Raw genomic sequence first — 10,366 nt, 5'->3', positions numbered from 1 at the left:
TATCAAAATCCGAAATTGTGTAGAACTGGTGAAAAGAAGCTTATTCTCGGATTCCTGAAAAGGTTTAGTGTTGTTCTTTGGTATACTGCAAAGTAATACTTTCTTTTTTGCTGAAACCGATTCAGACATGGATAAATATGAAGGACAAAGCAGTTTTAACTTGGTTTGAGTGAAGAAATTCATTTTATATCAAAATCCGAAATTGTGTAGAACTGGTGAAAAGAAGCTTAGTCTCGGATTACTAAAGGTTTAGTGTTGTTCTTTGGTATACTGCAAAGTAATACTTTCTTTTTTGTTGAAACCTATTCAGACATGGATAAATATTAAGGACAAAGCAGTTTTAACTTGGTTTGAGTGAAGGAATTCATTTTATATCAAAATCCGGAATTGTGTAGAACTCGTGAAAAGAAGCTTATTCTCGGATTCCTGAAAAAAATTAGTGTTGTTCTTTCCTATCCTGCAAAGTACAACGTCCTTTTTTGTTTAAAGCTATTATGACATGGATAAATATGAAGGACAAAGCAGTTTTAACTTGGTTTGAGTGAAGGAATTCATTTTATATCAAAATCCAGAGTTGTGCATTATGGCAGCAGAATTGTAGTCTGAATACCTTTTATGCCAAACAGATTTGCCTTGCCAAGGGAAGTTTTATAAATGTTTATTGTTTATGTTTAAAATATATAAACTAGCAGAATAATTAATTCATCCGCCTGGTCCCTCCCACCCCGGACAGGGCAGCCAGAGACTGGCTGCAATAGGCATCCCCGCAACCTGGGACCCAACACAGGGCAAGAGGGCCTTATGTCCACCAGGCTCAGGGCCTGCAGTCACCATATTCCGGGAGCTACTGTACCCACAGAAGGAACTGCTTAGTCCTTCATATTTATCCATGTCTAAATAGCTTTAAACAAAAAAAGAACGTTGTACTTTGCAGGATAGGAAAGAACAACTCTAAACCTTTTCAGGAATCCGAGAATAAGCGTCGATTGACGAGTTCTACACAATTTCGGATTTTGATATAAAATGAATTCCTTCACTCAAACCAAGTGAAAACTGCTTTGTCATATTTTTCAGCAAGTATGGTCGGACATTCACACCTACTCACAGCCGAACACCTCCGCTCCCGCATTTGATGGTGTATAGTCGGGCATTCTCATCATTTCTCATCAGGTTTTTGCAAATTATGATCTGACATTCACACCTGCTTTTGATGATGTATGGTTGGGCATTCGCACCTTTTTTTACCCATTTTTCAGGAATTATGGGTGGACATTCACACCTTCTTGCAGCTGAACACCTCCTCTCCCGCATATGATCATGTGCGGCTTGATATTCGAAAATTTTCTTTCATGTTTTTTAGCAATTATTGATGGACATTGAGAACTTCTTGCAGCTGAACACCTCTGCTCCCGCTTTTGATGTTGTATAGTCGGGCTTCCGAGCCTTTTCTTCCCCGGTTTTTACAAATTATGGTTGGACATTCAGACCTTCTTGCAGCCGAAAACCTCCGCTCCCTCTTTTGATCATACATTGTCGGGCATTCGCACCTTTTCTTAACCGCTTTTTACAAAACATGGTCGGACTTTCACACCTTCTTGTAGCCGAACACATCCAGTCCTTCTTTTGATGATGTATGGTCGGACTTTCACACCTTTTAGTAGCCAAACAACTCCGCTCCCGCTATTGATTGTGTACAGTCGGGTATTTTAACATTTTCTTACCCGCTTTTTACCAATTATGGTCGGACATTCACACCTTCTTACAGCGGAACAATTCCGCTCCCTGTTTTGATCATTTATGGTCTGGCAATACTACCTTTTCTTACCCGTTTTTGAGTAATTATGGCTGGACATTCACAGCTTCTTGCAGCCGAACACCTCTTCTCCGCTTTTGATGATGAATGGTCCGGCATTCTTACCTTTTCTAACACATTTTCAGCAATTATTGTCGGTCATTCACAACTTTCTCATCAGCTTTTTGCAAATTATGATCTGACATTCACACCTACTTGCAGCCGAACACCTCGGCTTCCGCTTTTGATGGTGTATATTTTGGCATTCGAACCTTTTCTTACCCGCTTTTTACAAAACATGGTCGGACTTTCACACCTTCTTGTAGCCGAACACATCCAGTCCTTCTTTTGATGATGTATGGTCGGACTTTCACACCTTTTAGTAGCCAAACAACTCCGCTCCCGCTATTGATTGTGTACAGTCGGGTATTTTAACATTTTCTTACCCGCTTTTTACCAATTATGGTCGGACATTCACACCTTCTTACAGCGGAACACCTCCGCTCCCTGTTTTGATCATTTATGGTCTGGCAATACTACCTTTTCTTACCCGTTTTTGAGTAATTATGGCTGGACATTCACAGCTTCTTGCAGCCGAACACCTCTTCTCCGCTTTTGATGATGAATGGTCCGGCATTCTTACCTTTTCTAACACATTTTCAGCAATTATTGTCGGTCATTCACAACTTTCTCATCAGCTTTTTGCAAATTATGATCTGACATTCACACCTACTTGCAGCCGAACACCTCGGCTTCCGCTTTTGATGGTGTATATTTTGGCATTCGAACCTTTTCTTACCCGCTTTTTACAAATCATGGTCGGACTTTCACACCTTCTTTTAGCCGAACAACTCCGCTCCCGCTATTGATTGTGTAGAGTCGGGTATTTTAACCTTTTCTTATCCGCTTTTTACCAACTATGGTCGGACATTCACAACTTCTTACAGCGGAACACCTCCGCTCCCTCTTTTGATGGTGTATGTTCTGGCATTCGAACCTTTTCTTACCCACTTTTTACAAACTATGCTCGGACATTCACACCTTCTTGCAGCGAAACACCGCTCCCTCTTTTGATTGTGTATGTTCGGGCATTCGAACCTTTTCTTACCCGCCTTTTACAAACTATGGTCGGACATTCAAACCTTCTTGTGGCCGAACACATCCACTTCTGCTTTTGATGATGTATAGTTGGGCATTCACACCTTTTCTTACCCATTTTTCAGTAATTATTGGTGGACATTCAGACCTTCTTGCAGCTGAACACCTCTGCTCCCGCTTTTGATGGTGTATAGTCGGGCTTTCGAGGCTTTTCTTCAATGGTGTTTACAAATTATGGTTGGAAATTCAGACCTTGCAGCCGAACACCTCCGCTCCCTCTTTTGATCATACATTGTCGGGCATTCGCACCTTGTCTTACCCGCGTTTTACAAACCATCGTCGGACATTCACAGCTTCCTCTCTGCCATACTTGTATGGTGGGATATTCACACCCACTTGCATCCGAAGACCTCTGCCCCCACTTTTGTTGATATTTAGTCGGTCATTCACACCTTACCCGTTTTCTTGCAGCCAAACACCTCTGATCTCGCTTTTGATGATGTAAGATTGGGCATTCAGACCTTGCTTTTCCTGCTTTTCACCATCTATAGACGGACATTCACACCTTCTTGCAGCCGAACACTTCCACTCCACCTTTTAGGTTTCTATCACACCTTTTTTTTCACCGCATTTTATAGATTATGGTTGGAAATTCTCAACCACTCATCCGAAGACCTCTCCTCCCGCTTTTGTTAATATATTTGAACTTTAGTCAGACATTCACACCTACTTGCAGCCGAACACCACCTCTCTAGCTTTTGATGATGTATGGTTCGGCATTCTTACCGTTTCTAACACATTTTTCAGCAATTATGGTAGGACATTCACACCTTCTTACAGCTGAACACCTCCTCTCCCACTTATGATCATGTGCGGATTGATTTTCGAAAATTTTCTTTCATGTTTTCTAGCAATTAATGATGGACATTTAGACCTTCTTGCAGCTGAACACCTCCGCTCCCGCTTTTGATCATACATTGTCAGGCATTCGAACCTTGTCTTACCCGCTTTTTACAAACTTTAGTCAAACATTCACACCTTTTTGCAGCCGAACACATTTTTTTTCAGCCGAATTTGGGCATTCGAACCTTTTCATACCCACTTTTTACCGACTATGGTCGGACATTCACACCGTCTTACAGCGGAACACCTCCGCTCCCTCTTTTGATGATGTATGGTTGGGCATTCGAACCTACTTGTTGCCCGCTTTTCATTAATTATGGGTGGACATTCACACCTTGTCGCAGCCAAACACCTCCGCTCCCTGTTTTGATCATGTATGGTTGGACATTCGCACCTTTTCTCACCAGCTTTTTGCAAACTTTGGTCGGCCATTCACAGCTTCCTCTCCACCATACTTCTATGGTGGGATATTCACACCCACTTGCATCCGAAGACCTCCGCCCCCACTTTTGTTGATATTTAGTCGGTCATTCGCACCTTACCCACTTTTGGCAAACTATGGCCTTCTTGCAGCCAAAAACCTCTGATCTCGCTTTTGATGATGTAAGGTTGGGCATTCAGACCTTGCTTCACCTGCTTTTCACCAAATATAGTCGGACATTCACACCTTCTTGCAGCCGAACACTTCCGCTCCACCTTTTAGTTTTCTATGGGGCATTCACACCTTTTTTTTCACCGCATTTTATAAAAACACCACAGGAACACCGTATTGAGGCTTTGTTCTGACCGCTCATTCGGTGTGTCGCGTTTCTTTCAAGCAATTCTCCTGGTTAGCCCGCACTCGGCTCGCTCACAGAGCCGTGTTAAAGTCTACTTCGCATTCACTCTCTTTTCTCAGCAGACTAAAAGAAAGTTTCATCTTGGGCTCCCTGAAACTTCCATCCTGCGCCGCTGTTTGCTTTTTCACAAGAGCAGAGGAGAGCGCACCGTTCCCAGCGGCACTGCAGTACCGGGTCGATGCTTGGAGTGAACGGAGCAAGCTCCTTTTTCAACTCCTATTGATAAAAATCCATTTAATATGTAGTCCTCGCATAGAGGACACATCAGACATTAAACTGATAAGAACAGATACTACACTTGATCTTAGCCAAAAGGCCGAGAAGCGATAACTGTCCACTGGTTCACGTCCGAGGGCCCTTCCTGGCACAATGCGCACTTGTAGCGGTGTTCTTTTTATGGCCATAGTGTCACTTTGCACCTCCGCCCACCCGCTGCACTGAGCACTCTTCAGCCCTTTTAAATGGTATAACTTTACACTACCGCACGCTCCAGCGAGCACCATTCAAGCAACAACTTTGCACTCCAGCTTCGAACATCGGCACAGTCGCAACAAGTAAGGCGACTCTACTCAGAGAAGTCACTCTGCACAGTAACAAGATTTCTTTTGCACAGACAGAAAGGGCTTTATCCGCAAAGGTAAAGCCTGCCAAAAATAGAAACAACTCATTAGTGCTGCTCAATGTTGTACTTTGCAGTAAAAGAAAGAGCAAATCTAAAGATTCAGGAATCCGAGAATAAGCTTACTTCCATGAGTTCTTCACGATTTCGGATTTTGCTATAAAATGAATTCCTTCACTCAAACTAAACTAAAACTGCTAAACCGCTAATCTGTTACATGCAAGGCAGATGTTAAATTCACCGAAATAGGATCTAAGGGTATTTGGCCAATCGAGCTGTAGCAGCTTCAGTAAAAGAGTATAAGTTGAAGAGTTTGTGAATAAAGGTGTGCACACACATAGTGAGTTGTAGTAAAATAGGCAGGGAGCAATGCCGGCTGGGGTATAGGTTCTTGTATGTTGTCTGACTGTTTGATTTGAATGTGTTGTGTAAGTGTCCTGTTGAATGTTACATGTTTGGGCTGTGTGACATGCTTAATGCTTTTCAGTAGCAACCCACTTATTCATATATAGCAACTGACAACATAAGAAGTCCGGACATACTTTGATAGTAGTTGTAGAAGTATCCTTATTGATAATAGATAAACTAATTCATAGTGATAGAACATTAGATGAACAGGTGCCTGCACATGTCTCATGAAAATAAAATGGGTGTATGATTGCTGACGGCAGAGCAATACTGCCAAACTTATGAGTTCTTGTGACAAACTTGATTCAGTGTCTTGACGTGTATACGCTGTTTCGCTGACTTGTCACAAGAAACAAAGTGTGTTTGATAAGATCCGACCATTTTATTACGGGAGGATCAGTATGTATGGATTCTGATGTGACTGATAAACCCATTCGTATCTTAAGCATAATCTAATACGTGAGACAACGCCCCTGCACATAATCAAAAAAAAAAAAAAGAGAGAGAGAGCGGTTTTGTGTCCCCACAGTCCATAATGTAGAAAAGAGAGAAAAAAGCCTTTCTGATTTGTTGTGTGTGCTCACAGTGCAGAGTGTAGAGAAAAGAGAGAAAAGAAAGCCGTTTTGGTGTCACGGGTGTGTGACTTACACACACACATTTCTGAATTGAGAAAGGAAATTATTTTAGAGGAAGCACTAGAGTTTAGATCCCACATTTGTTGATAGGCATTCATTTAATTTTTCTTTTAATCAGTTTTAAAGTGAATACTAACTGAGAAATGAAAAAGGTGAAGAGTTTAGAAGCTTGGTTCAAGAGCAAAACTTGGTTTATGATCAGCTGAGTCTCTAAACAGAACAGCAAAGGGCTTCATCGAACATTTAAAAAAGATTCAGATTGTTAGAATATCCAGAATTTATAGGAATGGTGGTGATCACTCTTATTTTCTAGAATGGAAATAACTGCACCATGTCTGTTTTATGAATTTAAGGGGCTAAAAAGTTTTGTTCTCGTTTTTCTATGATTAACCGAATGTATGTGAGAGTCCGAACAGACAGAAGGGTTACGGCCGAGCGCTGGACCTTCCAAAAAAGATGAGAGAGGCTGGACCCGTGCCATACTAGTTAAGACCTGCCTGTGGATAACAGGTTCTTTAAACTCTCACACACACAAACTCACACACGTTCGCACACATACACCCATACACACACACATTCTTGAACTTGCTGCAAGATTAAACCTTTGCATTAACTGACTCCAGCAACTCTGAGTCTCATTGAGAGACTTTTCTCAACAATTGGGTCCTCAAACCAGATCTCAACGTTTTTTCTGCTGTCCAGGGTCGGAGCTGAAACCGTGCACGGGGGAGTCCAGTACTCCTAATGAAAGACCCCCTGCTGAATTGCGGTAATTAGGGGCCAGTGTCCACTGAAAGGGGGAAAAAGGGACGAGATTGTACTTTTGAATCAATGGCCAGAAGTGCAGGCATCAACAATAATGGTGTTATTTCACCCATTAACACTTAAGGTACCTCATGCAGTGGCTGTGATATGGTTACTTAACAAAATATCTTTACCAGACATCTCTCCTACATAACAGTTCTTCTTTCACAGCCACACCTTGTTGTCGAGAGATGTGCTACACTTAATCCATCCACACTGCTACCTACCCCACAGATGGAAAGCCTCATGATTGCATGTCAGAAATAACCATCAGTGTTTTACCCAGGCCAGACTTAACTGATATACGTTATGAAAATGCAGAAATAACTATATTTATTCAACAGATCAAGGAAAAAAACCCTGATGGCACAAATGCTACAGGATTTGCAGTAGTAACAGAAACTGAAGTTTTCTTAAAACAACCACTACCAAAAAATTACTCTGTTCAAGCAGTCGAATTGGTAGCTTTAACTGAAGCTTGTAAATTAAATAACAAAAAGGTTGTTAACGTTTACACTGACAGTCAGTATGCCTTCTCAACTGTACATGTGTTAACACAGCATTGGAAAAACAGGTATGTTGACATCCACAGCTAAATGTATAAACCACAAATATTTTAGCATTATTAGATGTTATTCAATTGCCATCTACAATAGACTCGTATGAATGACCAGACGGTCAAATACGTGCAAAATACATTCCACAGGGCAATCTAAGACCAAAACGAAGATAATTCCCTAAGCCAGTGTATTTTTTTCAACATATTTGTTTGGATTTCATTATTTCATTATTTTGTAGATTTCATTGAACTAAATTAATGTTAAGGGAAACGATTCTGCTCAGTGACAACAGAGGTTTTTACCAAATGGTCTGAAATATTTCCATGTGCACAAGCAGATGCACTCTCAGTAGCAAAATCACGCGTAAAATAACTCATTTCTAGATTTGAAATTCCTGAAAAGATCTTCAGTGATAATTTGACACACTTTGTAAACAATGTCATCTCACTGATGGCAAAGAACTTAAAATAGACCTTAGAAACCACTGTGATATAGAAGGTTTCGCTAACACATTGGAATTGTTTTACTATTTACATATGCATGTGCAGTGAAGAATTGCTTGCTGCTGATAAATGCAAAGAAGAACAGCTTACACATAAATGCTCACATATAGGCTGCTGAATGCAATGAAGACCTGCTTATCCAGTAAAGTTCAATGTCAATGTGTAATATTCAATTAGGATTTGCAAAACAGTGAAGTTAAACAATGAATGGGTCCATAGTCGGTATGAGAAGACTACAGGAATATTTACCTGGGTGTACGTTCAAACAGAGATGAGAAAATTGCGATAAATTATTGTTTGTTTGTTTGTTAGTATGTATATGAATGTTATGTGTATAAACTGTGTTGAGTTGTAGTTACTCAGTAGTGTCTCAGTGAAACAACCGACGGGGGAAGCCTTGCGGTGACAACAAAAGCAGTGTTTTACTGATCAGTCAAGTTGCTCCAGTGTACTCCATACAAACTGGTTGGCTACTGAAGGGATAGAAAATGGGGAATACTTGTTTTAAAGCAAACAAGGAATTTGATGGGAAAAATACATGTTTTAACGGGACCCAGACAATATTAAATACTCAGACAGATGGGAGAAGAAGTGTAGTTTTGTAGGAAATCACAAAATTATTACATAAAATTAGTGAAATCAATTGAAGAATGCCTTTCTGAAGAGCTGTTTACCACAGATGAGCAGCTTTGCGACCAAGCACATTGTAGATCGCTTTACTGCCAAAATGATCTAGTTTAATGGATTGGTTTAGACATGCATAACAGCATTTTAAAAACAAAGAGAGAAACAAAAAGGGACAACGCTTCATGGTGGAAGGTGATGTATAAATAACTGTGTATATGATGAAGGAGAGACCATTTGAGCAGCACAGCCATTTCGCAGCACAGGGACAGCAGTCCAAGTTAAAGGATCTCCCACGTGGTATCACCTGTCACACTGTGTCAAGGCATCAAAAGAAGAAAAAATCACCAAACTCAAGGACAAAGAGACGAAGAAACCGGTGAACGAAGAGAGATGACTTACAAACCAGAAATACAAAAGGATGCTCGATATCAAGATCCAGAAGAAGAGGCTAACAATGCCACGAACACTTACGATGCTGGGAATGATGCCAGCAATGAACAGAGAAGAAGATTCAGTGTCATCAATCTGCAACACGTGCCTCTAATGAGGGGGTGAATATAGAATCCTCAACGATTACAACGTCTCTGGGAACTGTGACAACAACAAGGTTTAAACCATTTTGATATATATTGTAACCTATTGGCTAAGGAATAGTGCTGAAAATGAGGTAAATCTAATCCACCACTGTCCTTGGTCTTCTGTAGGGTTTTTAAACTAATGTTTGTTTTTCCACAGAAATTTGGAGATGCATGAATCTAGTGACTTAAACCAAGTAGCAGATGGTTTTATGGGGATCATTGAGAACAAATAGTTAACTTTTGGTAGTATCATCATTTTAATGGTTGTAACTCGCCCCATAAATGATATAGGTAAGGACTTCCAACGAGAGAGATCGTCCTCTACTCTCTTTAATAATTGCACATAATTTAGCTTTGTTAGCTCTGAGAGCCTGGAGGAAATGTTTATGCCTAAATATCTAATATTTCCTGACTGTAAAGTGATCGCAGGTATATTCTGGACCCTACAGTTAATGGGCAGAACTGTGGTCTTAGACCAGTTGATAGAGTAGTCAGAAAGTGCCGAGAATTTATTTATGAATGTGATCGTTTGAGTGAGAGACGTCTCTGAGTTCTGAAGGAAAAATAATACATCATCAGCATAAAGACTTATTTTATGCTCAATATTTTGGGGTTGGATGCCTTTAATATTTCTATCTTGTCTGATAGCAGCTGCTAAAGGTTTGATGAAAATAGCAAAAAGTGAGGGAGAAAGTGAGCAACCCTGTCTTGTACCTCTCTGCAGACTGAAGCTTGGAGAAGTTTGATCATTTGTCCTGACACTTGCATTTGGGGAGCTATATAATATCCTTATCCAGTTGATGAAGTGTGACCCAAACCCGAATTTGTTTTATGCTGCGAATAAAAATTTCCAGTTCACTCCATTAAATGCTTTTTCTGCATCTAGAGAGTCGATTGTGGTTTCCAAGTTGTTGATGGTAGAATAGTCTATGAGATTAATGATCCGGTTTGTGAACGAACTGTTGTGCTTACTGCTCTTCAGCCTGTCAAATGAAACGTA

General features: G+C 40.6%; 1 non-coding gene across 1 annotated transcript; it reads right to left on the bottom strand.

Annotated features, from left to right (window-relative positions):
• Positions 1-4,769: 4,769 nt before the first annotated feature.
• LOC140275851 (U2 spliceosomal RNA) lies at positions 4,770-4,960 on the bottom strand. Its single transcript, XR_011908561.1, has one exon. It is a non-coding gene; the product is annotated as a U2 spliceosomal RNA (small nuclear RNA).
• Positions 4,961-10,366: the final 5,406 nt, after the last annotated feature.

This window comes from Leuresthes tenuis, unplaced genomic scaffold (assembly GCF_036924035.1).
Source record: "Leuresthes tenuis unplaced genomic scaffold, fLeuTen1.0.hap1 SCAF_18, whole genome shotgun sequence".
NCBI classification, from domain to species: Eukaryota; Metazoa; Chordata; class Actinopteri; order Atheriniformes; family Atherinopsidae; genus Leuresthes; species Leuresthes tenuis.
The sequence above is the reverse complement of the archived record's forward strand: the minus strand, read 5'-3'. Positions and strand labels throughout refer to the sequence as shown.